This window comes from Panthera tigris, chromosome A3 (assembly GCF_018350195.1).
Source record: "Panthera tigris isolate Pti1 chromosome A3, P.tigris_Pti1_mat1.1, whole genome shotgun sequence".
Taxonomy (NCBI): domain Eukaryota; kingdom Metazoa; phylum Chordata; class Mammalia; order Carnivora; family Felidae; genus Panthera; species Panthera tigris.
In genome coordinates, this window is record NC_056662.1 from 86,445,200 (window position 1) to 86,460,794 (window position 15,595).

Consider the following 15,595-nt stretch of genomic DNA (forward strand, 5'->3'; position numbering starts at 1 on the left):
TCTATAAACAAGATGCTCTGGCTAAACACGTCTCAACAAGTAAAACTGTGAGGCAGAGAAAGATGGCATCTCTCCCATCTTCTCTGCCTTCCCTACCCTCTTTCCTTAAATCTTGTCAGAGACAGACAAGCTCTGTGAAAACAGCATGGGCTTTGGAACTGGACAGACCTGAGGAGAAGTAAATCCTAGCTCAGCCTTTTATTAGCTGTCTGACATTGGGCAAGTTACATAACTTCTTTGACTATCAGCTTGCCCATGTGAAAAAATGAAGATGATACTTCATTGGTTTCCATTATGATAATTAGGTAAGAAAACATATGAAAAAGAAAAAGAAGAAAAAAAAAAGAAAACATATGAAAAGCGTCTAACATATGCCTGGCTCTCCAGGGATAAAGAGTTTGTTCTCTCCCATCTAGTTCATCATGTACCTGATGCCCTAATGTTATTCTCTAGCTGTCCAAGGCCAAGGTGTGTGCCCCACACAAACCTAGCCTTCTTTTCCTAAGCCTTATCAGTTTCCATCCCTTAGAACTGATCTAATCACACTATTAAAAGGAAAGCAATTCTGATGAAATGAATTCAAGTAAAATGTGGATGTTGCTGGGTTCCTATATTAATTCTGTACGTGTAGGATTTCTACATTAAAAAAAAAAGAGTTACAGAGGTGCTTGACAGGCTCAGTTGGTGGAGAGTGCGACTCTTGATCTCGGGGTTGTGAGTTCAAGCCCCACATTGGGTACAGAGATTACTTAAAATAACAAAAATCTTTAAAAACTAAAAAAAATAATAATAAAATAAAAATAGAACTAGAAATTCAAATGAAAGGCAGGACACCTAATGATGAGCTTTTCTAGATCACAATGCCAGCCTCTCTCTCTACAAGCATGGCCCACCCACATCACTCTGTGCTGAAGATGAGAAACCATGAGAGCTAAAGGACATCATCTCCGATTGTCAAATGTCTCACCTCAAATCAACAGGTCCAGAAAAGAACTTGGGAGCCTTTGCTACCACATCTTCTCTGGCCACCATACACCACTTCCTTAGCCAAGAAGCTACAGTGGTGCTTTAATCCTATGATGTTTCCAACACTATTCTAAGTTCTTTTAAATGAAGCAGCAATAGATTTGATCATGGTTACAGCCTTAGAATAGCCTATAGGAGGCCTGGGCTCTACTTCCAGAAACATACCTTGCTTCTCTGAATGGTTTCAACAGTCAGATTAATACAGATGGCAGAGTGGGACTGTGTCTTGACTTCTTAGTGATCCAGAAACGAGGACCACAGAGACACTTCTGGGCTTTCCACATACAGCATCACAGAAGCAGATTATTACAACTAAAAAAGGCCTAAGTGTAATCACTTGGCACAATGTACTATGCTGCCTATAAATCACAATTCAGTATGGGAGTTCTCTGAGGTACTCTTTAGCAACGTGCATGTTCTACTTACTTGACTTTCTTGGCAAGCCCCCAGGAAGCATGAGGCACTAGCATAGGCTGGGATTTCAGGAGCCGGATCCCCCTCTGGGGTGAAAGAGGCTGGCTGGCAACTTTAGCAGATAGAATAAAGAGGAAAAGAAGGTGAAGTCCAAGGTGAGGAAAGGACTGATCCAGGCAGGATTATCCAATAGCATGTGCTTAGAGAACTGGAAAAGCAGAGACAAAAACAGATATTTCAAATTATATTGATCTAATTAGTCATCATGGTAAAAATCAGAATTTTGCTGGATTTTCCTTATACTTATTTTGTGTTTAATATTGTTTCATTTCTTCATTCAATATACATTTCTTGAGGGGCTAGTAAGTACCAGGTTTTTCCTCATTCCTAGGATATAGCAGCAAACAAAACAAATATGGTTCCTGAGTTCCTGGAGCTCAGCCTAGTGAGAGTTGTTAAGAGTAAGAGCAGGACCCAAAGCAAAAGGTCCAAATTGGAAAATAGGCAAAATTCTGCAGCCAGCAATGAGATGCTGAGGAAGGAGATCCCTTCTGGGATGCCAGCAAAAGAGACCATGGGCAAATAAGGAGCTGTTTAGGTAGCTGGGCTGGGTCAGAGAACATCCTTATCCCCCACTCACTTTGGCAAAGGACAGAGCAACTGTGGTGTGTTTGGTTTATCAAAAACAGATGACCAGGGCCCTCAGAGCCAATGTGGCCATGATGCTGCTCCTTCTCTGCTCACAGCCATGAACTGTGGTATGTGCCATCTGAGCTGTGTGTGATATCCTGAAGCTCAAAAACGAAAACAAAAAACCACACCAAGACTTGAGTCGTCTACTGACAGGAGTTCTAGGAAGTATAGCAGGCCAGAAATGGGAAACATAAAAACTGTTAGAAACTGAATGACACTCCCCCCAAATGTCACCCACATTTCTCTAACACTGCATGGAAATGAAAAATAGAAACCCAGGGGCACCTGCGTGGCTCAGTTGGTTAAGTGTCCAACTTCGGCTCAAGTCATGATCTCATAGTTCATGAGCTTGAGCCCTGTGTTGGGCTCCATGCTGACAGCACAGAGTCTGCTTCAGATCCTCTGTCTCCTTCTCTCTCTGCCCCCTCCCCTGCTCATGCTCTCTCAAAATAAACATTTAAATTTTTTTTTTTTTATTAAAAAATAATAAAAGCCTGGTATCACCTGGAGGAGTGGGGCTGGGAAGCAACCTGCGGAAATGATCAGGCTATAGTCAGAAGCCTCCTGAGAGGAGTTTCTGCTTTAGGGTATGAAGAAGGCAAGAATGGGGAAGGGCTGTGGCCTGCTGTGTTAGAGGAGGAGCCATTCCTTCAGCTCAGCCCCAGCACTACCAAAAGGTGTAACGGTCGTGGTGCAGAGCTGACAACAGCAACATGAGGAGCTTCAGAGTAAGTGCCCAGCCAGCAGAGCAGTGGCCTACAGAGATCTCAAAGTATCTAACCTCTCTGGGCCTGTTTCCTTATTCGAAAAAGAAGATAATAAAAGAGCATGTTTGGTTTCTCAGGGCTGCTGTAACAAACACTACAAACTGGGTGACTTCAGACAAAAGATATTTATTCTCTCATTGTTCTGGAGGCTAGAAGTCCAAAATCAAGGTTTCAGCAGGGTCATGCTCCCTCTGAAGGCTCCAGAGGAGAATCTTTCCTTGTCTCTTCCAGCTTCTGGTGGTTGCCAGTAATCCTTGCCATCCCTTGGTTCGTGGCAGCACAACTCCAATCTCTGCTTCCATCTTCATACGGACATCTTCTCTCTCTGTGTCTCCCTCTTCATATAAGAACACCAGTCACTAGATTAGGGCCCATCCTAATCCAGTATGACTTCATCTTAACTTGATTACATCTACAAGGATCCTACTTCCAAATAAGATCACATTTATAGGTTCTGGGTGGACATGAATTGTTGGGAAGACACTATTCTACCCAGTACAGAACACCCATCTCATAAAAACTTTATATATGTAAAGTGCTTGGAACAGCTGCTGGCACATAACATATGCCCTGTAAGAATTAGCTACCCTTCTTCATCATCTTTAGCAGATGACAGCTGCCATGGGATATGTGAACACTCTGTTATATAAGACCCACTCTCCCTCCATCTTGAGTCAGAGGCAAGAAACGAGATGGAACAAGAGTTCTTTTTTTTTTTTTTTTTTTTAATTTTTTAACCTTTATTTATTTTTGAGACAGAGAGAGACAGAGCATGAATGGGGGAGGGTCAGAGAGAGGGAGACACAGAATCTGAAACAGTCTCCGGGCTCTGAGCTGGCAGCACAGAGCCCGATGTGGGGCTCGAACTCACGGAGTGTGAGATCATGACCTGACCTGAGGTCAGACGCTTAACTGACTGAGCCACCCAGGCGCCCCATGGAACAAGAGTTCCAAAAAGAGCTGCTCTACCTGAGGGCACAGGTAGAAGACAATGGGTTCATTACCATTCAATACCCCCTATAAATACACTACCAATACTCTGGGCTGGAGTGAGGAAACATCCACTACAATTACTTCATTTGTTTTTTGAAAGACACAGAATTTACCATTCCAAATTATCAATAGCCCCTTCAAAGCAGTCCTCAAAGTAGGACCTATTTAGAAGGAGCCTCCAAAGAAGAGCCAGCAGAGAAGCCTACACTAGTGAATGCAGCAGTCTCATCACTTAGAGTCAAGCTGTGAGTTCTGATCCCAAACTGCTTTACACAGCATATTCATCCCACAGCTTAGCAACTGAATGACTACTGAGTCCAAACATGAAATTCATTCTCTGAAATGGAGATTTGCTATCTCTAGGATATCTTACTTTCAAATTAGGGGAAGGAAGATTAAAGATTAAAGGCTGCTGCTCTTTCTTTTTTAATAAACAGGTTTGGGACAGTACACAACTGAAAAGAAATAGAGCCAGATATCTACTGCTATCTTCATATCAAAATAAATTCCAGATGGATCAAATACTTAAAGATTAAGTTTAAACACACACACACACACACACACACACACACACACACACACACACATGCACACGCGCGCACACACACACACCCCAAGTATTCAAAGAGAATGAATAACTATTTTTATAATTTTCAGGTAGGGAAGCATGCCTTTTCTAAATATTGGCCTAGCAGTAGGAAAAACTATAAGAAAAGATTATTTTGACCACCTAAAAATGCAGAATTTCCCAACAACAACAAAAAACTGCATAAACACAGTCAAAAGACAAATGACAAACTGGGGACAATTCTGCACCATATATAATGGTCAACACTTTAGCTCTTATGAATTATTAAGAAAATAATACTGGAAAAATGTGCAAAGGACATGGATCAATGACTCAAAAAATATAAACGTCAAAAATACATTTGAAAAGATATTCAATCTTTAATATACAAAGAAACATTAAAACATACTTAGTGAGGGGCGCCTGGGTGGCTCAGTCAGTTAGGCATCTGACTTCAGCTCAGGTCATGATCTCGCAGTTCATGGGTTTGAGCTCTGTGCTGACAGCTTGGAGCCTGGAGCCTGCTTCAGATTATGTGTCTCCCTCGCTCTCTGCCCCTTACCCACTCATGCTCTCTCTCCATCTCTCAAAAATGAATAGATGTTAAAAAAAAATTTTTTTTAAATACTTGAGTGACATATCTCCATGACTATTTGAAACATTTTAGATTAACTGATTTATTCTTCACGAAATAGGAGCTATTATTATACCTACCTTATCAAAGATGAAACTGAGGGATAGAGAAGTTAAATGACTTACCCAAGGTCACACAGTAAGTGGTTATGTCCGAATTCAGGCCCCAGCAGGCTGGCTCCAGAATCATATACCATATCACATCACATCATATCAGAGTCACATTCTCAACCACCATATTTACAGTGACAAGACCACTTTTCACCTGTCAAATGGGGAAGATGAAAAATATACAACCCAGTATTACTAATAATGTGGAGAAATAGACAATCTCATGTTCTGTTGGAAGAAGTTAACATTTTTAAAAAAATATTTATTTTGAGAGAGACAGAGAGAGAGAGAGAGTGAACACACGTGCACAAGTGTGAGAAGGAGAGGGAGAGAGTGACAGGGAGAGAGAATCCCAAGCAGGCTCTGCACTGTCAGTGTAGAGCCCGAAGTGGGGCTTGACCTCACCAACCAAACTGTGAGATCATGACCTGAGCCTAAATCAAGGGTCAATCACATAACCAACCAAGCCACCCAGGTGCCCCTAGAAGTTAACATTCTTAAGGGCAGTTTGGTTCCATGAACCAACATTTTAAATGTGTATATCCTTGGGGCACTTAGGTGGCTCTGTTAGTTAAGTGCCCAACTTCGGCTCAGGTCATGATCTCATGGTTGGTGGGTTCAAGCCCTGTGTCGAGCTCTGTGGTAACAGCTCAGAGCCTGAAACCTTCTTTGGATTCTGTGTCTCCCTCTCTCTTTGCCCCTATGCTCTCTCTCTCTCTCAAAAATAAATAAACATTTTTTAAAAATTTAATAAATGTGTATATCCTTTAAATCAGCCATTCTATTTCTTAGAATTCATCCTAAGAAGGTAAGTAGACAAGTGTACAAAGATTATGTACAGGGTGTTTATCACAGAATGCACATAATGACATAAATGCTGCAAAGAAGGCTCCTGGCTGGCTCAGTCGAGAGCGACGCATGATCTTGAGGTCGTGAGTTGAAGCCCCATGCTTGATGCAGAGATTACTAAAAAAACTGCAAATAAAAAGCCCATCAGGGGTGCCTAAGTGGCTCAGTCAGTTAAATGTCTGACTTTGGCTCAGGTCCTGATCTGGCAGTTTGTGAGTTTGAGCCCCACACTGGGCTCTGTGCTAATAGCTCAGAGACTGAAGCCTGCTTCAGATTCTGTGTTGCCCCCTCTCTGCCCCTCCCCTGTTCACATTCTGTCTCTCTCTCTCTCTCTCTCAAAAATAAATAAACATTAAAACAATTTTTAAAAAGCCCAACAAAGGGGAGCTTGGGTGGCTCAGTCAGCTCAGTGTCTGACTCTTGATATTGGCTCAGATCACCTCACCACTTGTGAGATTGAGCCCGCCATAGATCTCTGCATGACAGCATGGAACCTGTTGGGATTTTCTCTCTCCTCTCTGCCCCTTCCTTGCTCGCACATGCATGTGTGCTCTCTCTCAAAATAAAATAAACTTAAAAAAAAAAAAAAAAAAAGCCCAACAAGTACACCAAAAGTCCAACAAATTCATTCATTCAACAAATATTTATCAAGTACCAATTGTGTACCAGGAACTGTTTCAAGCAACAGCTACAGAGCAGTGAATAAAAAAAGAAAAAAAAAAATCTGTCTTCATGGAGCTTACATTCTAATGGAGGGTGGTGGGCAATAATAAATAAGAAAAGTATGTACCAAATGGTGCTGAATGCTATAGACAAAAATAAAGGAGAGAAGGGAGAAAGGAAAGAAAGGGGGTTTGCTACAATTTTAAGTAAGGGGGTCAGGGAAGGGCCCATTGATAACAAATGAGATAAACATATTCAATACTGAAGAATAAAATGCATTATGGTACATCCATACAACAAAATATAATTTAGCGGGGCACCTGGGTGACTCAGTTGGTTAAGCGTCCAACTTCGCTCAGGCCATCATCTCAAGATTCATGAATTCGTGCCCCATATCAGGCTCTCCGCTGTCAGCACAGAGCCCACTTTGGATCCTCTGTTCCCCCTGCCATGCCCCTCCCACACATGGGCCTGCCTGGCAGGCCCTCCCTCCCTCCCTCTCTCTCTCTCTCTCTCTCTCTCACAAAAATAAACTTAATTTAAAAAATAGAAATATAATTTAGCCATTTATTCTGTATTTATTTACATGATAAAGTGTCTATAAAAAATTATAAAATGACTCTTACCACACACACACAAAAATAGGTAACTATGTCAGGCGACAACCATATTGTAATAATCATTTGTCAATTATATCTCAATAAAGCTGGAGAAAAAATTAAAGAAAATTACAAAACAGTGTAAGTAAGAAAAACAGTATTAAGGTATGATTCCACTGACATGAAATTACATGTGCATACACACTTATGCTTTAAAAAGGAGAAGAGAAACAACACAGAAAGAACATGATAATACTAAGCAGGGGTCCAGGCTGAGTGCCAGACAAGTGGTACCAGTAGCCTTTATTTATTCTCCCCACTCACTCACTTCCTCCTCACACCTACACTTCGTTCCAGAAAAGATTTAAGGACCACAAATCCACCTACCCCCCACAAGTTATTTAACTCTCCCCTTCCTTCCTCATCCTTTTCCCTCTCCTTTCCAGAAACCAGGTCAGTGACAGGGGGAAAAGGATAAAAGCTTAAGATCAAGGCAAGTTGATGGAGCCTAAGAAGGATGAAGGGACACCCCCATACATCTGGATGGAATTCCTTACTTCAGCATGTAGGAGGTGATTCAGAGGACTGAGAGATCCTGGGAGGCACACTTCCTTCCTACAGATCTATAAGATCTGAAGCAAAGCTATCTGGGATTCAGATTTCCTATTTCATCTCCTACTAAATCCCAAATGCCTTGCAGGGCAGCCAGGAGTAAACCTGACTCTCACAGCAGGCCAGAGCTCTGCCCCTGGCACACAAGTGCGTACACCTTCCTACGAGCAGAAAATTACAAAGAGTTGAGCCCATTTTGCTCCCTATTTTATCCCTTCCTCCATGTCTGCACCCAATAAGCTATCCTGGCTAAGTTAAACTCATGTTCGACCCCCATACATTCACCACCTCGCATGACCATCCTAGAGATTCGCAGTCTTCCCCACTAAGATTCTCAAGCCTAGGTACCTACCAAGAAAGTTGCCCAAGGTAACATTTTCAGTCTGGGGTAAGATTTTGAGTAATCTGGTGGACAGGGTCCAGATATATATGCTCTCCGATATGCGGAAATCAATTACACTTCTTGCCTAAGCATAAAGCCACCAACAAGGAATCAGCAAGTTCCCAAAGGTGGAATCCATGTTGCTATCTCCTATTTAGCCTGAGGGTAGGAGGCACAGGAGTAGAGTTAAGGGACCTGGGGAAAGACTTAACAGTTTCAAAATATTTCTCACATACTCTGTCACCTGTTGGAAACCTACAGTGTGCAAAAGGCCCTGTGTTAAATGCTTTCATATACTATCACCAAAAATGACAAATCACTGTAATCAAACATTCCTACCATATGCTACTAAATTTAGGAAGCCAATGATACATACAGGTCCAAGAGGCCCTGCTGACAGTTGAATACCCAGGCTTGAAATTAGGAAGAGGTCAGAAATCTGAGATTCTCCTCAGGCCTGCAACACAGAAGCCTCATTACACACCATGGGGCCACAGCCTTTCATGCACCATCTAGCTTCTGCTCTTTCCTGGGCTTTCAACAGGGAACATCCCTCCCACACATGCATGCACACACGCACACACATGCATGCACGCACACACACACACAAACACACACTTTCATTACCTAATTAAAAACAACATCTCTTTCACTTCAGTGTCTCTAGGTCTCTTTGGTTTCTTTTAGAGCAAGCAAGGTGGATTGAGTGAGGGCTCTACAGATACATAGGGGTTTGAATCTCAGTTCTAACCGCTTCCAAGTTAATCCACCTCTCACAGCTTTTGGTAAACCAAGGGCAATACCATCTATCTCTTACACAGATAAAATCACCACACAGGGCAAAAAGTCCATTTGAGAGGACCAAAGTGCTAACTCTATTGAACTAGCACTGCCTGGGAAAGTCAAAGACTTGCTCAGAGAAGTGGGAAAGGACAAGAAAAAGTCTGACCAGCTGATGAGAGTAAGGGTGCTTCTGGCAGAGGCAACAACACATACAAAGGATGAGAGTTTGTGCAGAGCCACAAAGAACCCACATGGGTACTGACAAGAAGGTAAGGAGTAATTTAGTCATCAAATACTTCCTGAATGCCTCTAGGCACTGAAAATACAACCTCTAGCAAGAAGGTCCCTACCTTAATGAAATTTATAATCTGGTAGGCAAGAAAGACAAACTATTAAAAAAGCAGTAAGGGGTCTAATGAAAGCAAATGAGGTACTAAGAGAGTAACATGGAGTTACTTTGTATTGAGTGGCTGTACATTTTGTATAAAGGGGGAGGGAAGAGGGGAACCGAAGGGGCAGAGAGAATCGCAAACAGGTTCCACACTGTCAGCGCAGAACCCCTTTCAGGGCTGAGAGCGTGACCTGAGCTGAAACCAAGAGTCAGACACTTAACCAACTGAGCCACCTAGGTACCCCTATTTATTTTTTATATTTTTAAAATGTTTATTTTTATTTATTTTGAGAGAGAGAGAGAGAAAGCAAGCAGGGGAGAGACACAGAGAGAGAGAAAGAGACAGAATCCCAAGCAGGCTCCACACTGTTAGCACAGAGCCTGATGTGGAGCATGAACCCACGAACTGCAAGATCATGACCTGAGCTGAAATCAAAAGTCAGATGCCACTGAACCACCCAGGCACCCTTATTTTTTATAAGTAATCTCTACACCCATTGTGGGGCTCAAACTCATGACCCCGAGATCAAGAATCACATGCTCTTCCAACTCAGCCAGCCAGGTGCCCCCCGGAATTTGCATTTTTTTTAAGTAGGCTTCACACCCAGAGCTGAGATCAAGACCTGAGCTGAGATTAAGAGTCAGACGCTTAACTGAATGAGCCACCCAGGTGCCCCAGAAATTTGCATTTTATTTATTTATTTTTAATGGTTATTTATTTTTGAGAGACAGAGACAGAGTGCAAGAAGGGGAGGGGCAGAGAGAGAGAGGGAGACACACAATCTGAAGCAGACTCCAGGCTCTGAGCTGTCAGCACAGAGCCTGACATGGGGCTCGAACCCATGAGCCATGAGATCATGACCTGAGCCAAAGTCGGATGCCCAACCAAGCCACCCAGGCACCCTGGAATTTGCATTTTAAGTAAGTATACAGCAACCTCCTCCTTTGCCTGCATGGGTAATTCTGATGCATTAAAGCTTCAAAATCATACCTCTACGAACAGGGCTCATGGAGGAAGGCCCACACTTGAAGCTGACTGGCAATGTCAAAATTAGAGGACTATGTAGAACCAAGAATCAAGCTAGGCATGGAGTAATCTAGAAAGAAAAGTCAGAATGGATTATGAAATTTGAAGGTACCAAAGCAGAAAACAGAAGGCAGGTCATCAGAGCATGGGGCTTAAACAACAGAGGAGTCAAAGATGGGGAGCATTCCTATGGGAATCACTAAGAGTGGCCATGATCTCTGGCCCTCTTAGGTTGGTTTTCCCAGCAGAGCCCTAGGAGGGGAATACAGATACCTTGCCTCACACAGGCAAGGTGACTGGGCCTTAGACTGCCCAGGATGTGCACATAATCACTCCATCCAACCTTCAAAAGAGAATATATCCCTCTTTAGTAAGTACTGCTCCTATCCCCGTGATTCTCCCCAGGTACCCACCATGATGCCAGCTACTGGTCAGTCTGTAGAAGACTTCCAGGCCACACAGAAAAGCATATAGAATGCCTCTAAGGGCTAATGACTGGCACCAATCACCAAGATTCTCTATTTGGCATATATTAGAGCACACTAACACTGCCATACATTCAAAGACCATTCCAGGTCAGAAACTTTGAAGCCCACTGCCTATACAGCTTCAAATCTCTCATCTATGCACACCCACCCAGTCTTCCACTACTACTATGCCTCACCAACAGAATCTACACTCCCATGTCCTTCCCCACAATTCAGACAGAAATTTCACAGATTCAGGCTAGGCAGAGTCCTGAATTCCTGAGACTGCTGAAGCCAGTTCCTATGCATGGTTTGGTAGGAGATACAGCCTGAAAGAGTGATCATTCTATGTAAAGGGAATATCCTCAGCCTACCTAAAGGGAGCACCAAGATTGCTACAGGCTTCTGTACAGGAAACTTTTTTTGAAAATTAGCTAGTTAAACTTAGTGTATTTAAAAGGAGGGAGGAGCTCCTGGGTGGCTCAGTCAGTTAAGCATCTGACTCGATTTCGGCTCAGGTCATGTTTTCACAGTTCGTAAGTTTCAGCCCTGCATCAGGCTCCATACTGACAGTGTGGAGCCTGCTTGGGATTCTCTCTCTCCCCCTCTCTCTCTGCCCCTCCCCCGCTCATACTTGCCTTCTCTCGCTCTCTCTCAAAATAAATAAACTTAAAAAAATAAAAAAATAAAAAAATAAAAGGAGGGGAAGTCAGCTCTTCGGAGCAGAAACTGAAGTGTGGAGAAAGGTACATGGTTGGATTTCTGAGGATTTCACATTCAGGTAATTAACTTCTAAAATACAAACTAACGTGAAATCTAGCTCAAACCTTTATATGTCAACTACCTGATTCTTCTTTTAATCCAAAAGCTGGTTCCACACTAAAGAGATGAGAATGCCAAAAGATGATTTACGTAATCCCCAAGATTATTTATGGCCTTAATCTTGAATTGCTTGCCCTGTCCTTTCTTACACTCCACCCACCATCCTGATTCTCTAAGTTTCTGACTTAATGATTCAGCTTCCTGTTTCATCTTTGCCTCACCTTATCCTTAAGGCCTTTTGTTTCTTTCCTTGCTGAGGATTGCATTCCACTCTCAGTTATTCTGCCCTCAGCCACTCAAGAGTAAATAATCTGCCTACCCAGATCCCCAACTTTTATCCTCAGCACTCATGCTCCCTTCCACGGGCAAGTTCTCTGCCAGACCTACCCTGATTTTGTGAATATATCTGAGAGAGAGACAAGTGTATTAGATGATTCATCTCAAGCATGTTAGATGGCTCATTCAAGAAAATACTGGAATCACCGAAGATGGAATAAGGAGAATGACAATGAGCTAGGGCCAAATGACTAGACCTTACTCTGACATTCTAAGGCACACTTCTTAGTCCTCAAGTACTACTCTGGGTACTCCTACCCAGCACCTCATCTCAAGAGATGCTTCCAGCCCAAAGCAGTAGCACTAAGAATACATAGTAAGCAAGACCTAGGCCTTTGCCCAACAAAACTTACCATCTAGTAAGGGAGACGAATAATTACAGTATGTATAATTAAAGGTAATGCACATAGAGCTGGAAGACTAAGGACAGTCATGGGGCACCAGGGTGGCTCAGTTAAGTGTACAAATCTTGATTTCAACTTAGGTCATGATTTCATGGTTCATGGGATCAAGCCCTGCATCAGGCTCTGCACTGACACACAGTAGAGCCTGCTTGAGATTCTCTATCCCTCTCTTTCAAAATAAACAAACATTAAAAAAAAAAAAAAAAAGACAGTCAGGTGAAGTTACACCTAAGCTGAAACTTGAAGGATGAATAGGAGATACCCAGGCAGTGGCAGAGCACTTGAGGAAAAGTGATCCTTTTTTCTTTTTTAAAGCTTATTTACTCTGAGAAGAAGCAACTGTGAGCAGGTGAGGGGCAGAGAGAGAATCAGAAGCAAGCTCTGAGCACTGTCAGCGTGGAGCCCAACATGAGCTTGATTTCACGAGCCAAGAGATCATGACCTGAGCTGAAATCAAAACTGTCACTTAACCTGAGCCACTTGGGCACCCTGAGGAAAAGTGTTCTAAGTAAAGGGAACATAATATGGGGCGCCTGAGTGGCGCAGTCGGTTAAGCGTCCGACTTCAGCCAGGTCACGATCTCGCGGTCCGTGAGTTCGAGCCCCGCGTCAGGCTCTGGGCTGATGGCTCGGAGCCTGGAGCTTGTTTCCGATTCTGTGTCTCCCTCTCTCTCTGCCCCTCCCCCGTTCATGCTCTGTCTCTCTCTGTCCCAAAAAAAAAAAAGTTGGAAAAAAAAAAAAATTCTTGCAGCAAGAAAACACATCTGAAGAGATGGGGGGGTAGGGAAGCCAAAGTAGAAGGTGTCCTGAAGCAAATGATGCTGGGGAGACCAAAAAGGGACTCCTGAGACATGCGAAGTTGTTTTGTAATTCACTTAACAAATATTCACTGAGTGCCTACAATTGTTCTAGGCATTGTTCTAGGCATTAGGAAGAGAATAGCGAATAAAACAAACAATACCCTCATTCTCAGAAAATTCTTTTTTTTAATATAAATTTATTGTCAAGTTAGCTAACATACAGTGTATACAGTGTATTCTTGTCTTCAGGAGTAGATTCCCATGATCCATCACTTACATACAACACGCAGTTCTTATCCCAACAAGTGTCCTCCTCAATGCCCATCACCCATTTTCCCTGTTCCACCAACCCCACACCCCCATCAACCCTCAGTTTGTTCTCTGTATTGAAGAGTCTCTTATGAAATGCCTTCCTCTCTGTTTGTAACTGTTTTTTTCTTCCCTTCCCCCATGGTCTTCTGTTAAATTTCTCAAATTCCACATATGAGTGAAAACATGTATCTGTCTTTCTCAGAGAATTTAATTCTAATTGAAGGAGACTAGGGATGCCTGGCTGGCTCAGTTGGTAGAACATGCAACTCTTGATCTCAGGGTCATGAGCTCAAGTCCCACACTGGGTGTGGAGCCTACTTTAAAAAACAAATTAAAAAAAATTAAAAAAAATTAATTGAAGGAGATTATAAACAAATACATGAATAAGACAGAAAAATAACATATTAATAAGTGTTATGCAAAGATTAAAAAAGGTGATGTGATAGAAAGCATAGGAATGGCTACTTTGGAATAATTAGGTGGTCAGGGGAAGGCCTCTCTGAGAAGATGACATTTAGAAACAGGTATATCGAAACAACAAACAAACAAAAAAACAAACCACCATGCAAAGACCAAGGAAAAAGCATTCCAGATGGGGGTGACAGTACATGTAAAAGCCCAATAGCAAAATCACCGAAGTTTTTTTAAGCAGGAAAGTTAGACCATGATCATTTGTATATATTACAAAGATCACTCTGGCTACAATGTGCAGAATGGAACAGAGGTAGGGAAGGATAAAATCAAGACTGGAGGTAGATATGAGAATGGATTATGTACACTAAGATGAGAAGACCCCAACAACAACGGTGACGATGATGATGACAACAATCAATATTCACATAGCACTTACTGGGTGCCAATCTATTGTTCTAAGCATTTTATGTGTTAATTTATTTAGTACTCACAAATACTCTATTTTATAAATCAGAAAACTAAGGGACAAAGTACCCGCAATGAAGAAGGAAAGAAAGCAACTGGATCCAAGAAATAATGGGGAGGAAAAGTCCTAGTGATAGGCTGGTTGCTGGCTGTAGGAGGGGAAGGGAATGACTACCAGGCTTTGGGCCTATCAAGAGTGTGCTACTTACATGTGATGAGGACAATGGATGAGGAGCAAGTGGGGAAGAGCAGAAAGCTGCATTTTGCCGAGTATGCAAAACATCCTTGTGATGTTGTCTACATGAGCAGTTGGATACTGTGGTCCACCGAAAGATCTGGACATCATCCATGCGTAGATGGTTAAGTGGAGCTGTCAGAGAAGTTGAGATCACCTAGGAAGAGTATGAGGAAAAGGAAAAAAGAAGCCCTAGGAAAGAATGCTAACATTTAAAACACAACAAGAATCACTTATAGCATCAAAATGGAAATACCTTAATGTCTCTCACTAGGAAAGTAGCTATACACAGTGTATCTATTATACAAAAAAAAACTACACAGTAGCCAAAATAAAGGAGAAGTTATCTTTATGTATCAACATGAAATATTATCAAGGTACATTACTGAATCAAAGAAATGCTGAAATAATACATAAAATGTGACCCCATTTGTATAAATAAACACAAAAATAACTCTTTTTCTGGGTTCATACACATGTATGTAAACACAAAGAAAAAAGTCTGGAAGCCACATTTCAAACACTAACAGGTTACCACCTGTGAGGAATACAAAAATAAGTGAAATGAGTATGGGAGGAGAACAAGAGAATTCAAAATGTCTACCGATTTTCATTTTTTTAGATTATATTACTATATTCCCTATAAAATTAAAGATCAATTTTTCAAAAATAATGGGGACCTCGGGGTGCCTGTCTGGCTCAGTCAGGTGACTGAGAAGAGAAGGTGACTCTTTTTTTGTTTTGTTTTAAAGAGAGAAAGGGTGGCACAAAAACAGACACATAGACCAATGGAATAGAATAGAAACCCCAGAACTAGACCCACAAACGTA

The 15,595-nt window shown here is 42.1% G+C and overlaps 1 long non-coding RNA gene across 17 annotated transcripts in view; it reads right to left on the minus strand.

The window, feature by feature from the left end:
* The window catches only part of LOC102971500, a 103,998-nt gene that overhangs the window by 68,678 nt on the left and 19,725 nt on the right, over positions 1–15,595 (minus strand). For 15 of the 17 annotated variants that reach the window (XR_006215798.1, XR_006215800.1, XR_006215793.1 and 12 more), the window contains 3 exons: positions 14,740–14,922; positions 5,221–5,359; positions 1,453–1,648 (listed from right to left, as the gene is read on the minus strand). This is a non-coding gene — a long non-coding RNA (uncharacterized LOC102971500). The remainder of the gene's footprint in view (positions 1–1,452; positions 1,649–5,220; positions 5,360–14,739; positions 14,923–15,595) is intronic. The other 2 variants (XR_006215804.1, XR_006215805.1) reach the window with 2 other exon arrangements.